The following is a 713-nucleotide window of genomic DNA, read 5'->3' as shown; positions in this document are numbered from 1 at the left end:
ATGCCACCTCCTGGTCCCCCGGCATCTTTTAATATCCATTGGAGAATGGAAATCACTCTTTCTTTTTCTTTCTTTTCTTTTCTTTTGGAGAGGTTTTTGCTGTAGGGCACGTGTACTTGCCAGAAAGGCAGAGTCACAGAGACAGATAGCGAGAAATCACCCCTCAGAGTGGATGGCCATGCCGCAATCCCTTCTCCTCCATTCTCCTCTCGGAATCTTGGGCACGCACGCACACGCGCCCAGCGTGAGTTTAAGCCACCGGGTCTGGGACTTGAACCACGGTCGACTACGTGGGAGTCCAGCAACATAGCCATTACGCTAACTGCTGGTCCCTAAATATTCTTTATATGCTGCAGATACCACAGGTTTATATATCTCCAGACCTGTCTTCTGTCCCAAATCCCAGACTCAAAGACCCATCTCCACCTGCACGTCTAATAATGGTCTCGAACACAGCATAACTGAAATAGAACATTTTTTAAAAAATTGTTTTTTATTGCCAGAGGGCACATGAACTCACCAGAGACAGACAGAGAAACAGAGAGCATCCCCTAATGGAGTGTCAACACGCTGCAATCCCTTTTCTTTTATTTCCCATTCTGTTGGGATTCTGGACATGCACATACACTCCCGGGTGTTTTTCAAGCTAATGGGTGCCAGGATTCAAATCTTAACAGGCCATGTGGGACCTGTTCCCTTAACCACTAGGCTAT

Source organism: Tupaia chinensis, unplaced genomic scaffold (assembly GCF_000334495.1).
Source record: "Tupaia chinensis unplaced genomic scaffold, TupChi_1.0 Scaffold138584_1, whole genome shotgun sequence".
NCBI lineage: Eukaryota > Metazoa > Chordata > Mammalia > Scandentia > Tupaiidae > Tupaia > Tupaia belangeri.
This window is presented reverse-complemented; position numbering follows the sequence as displayed.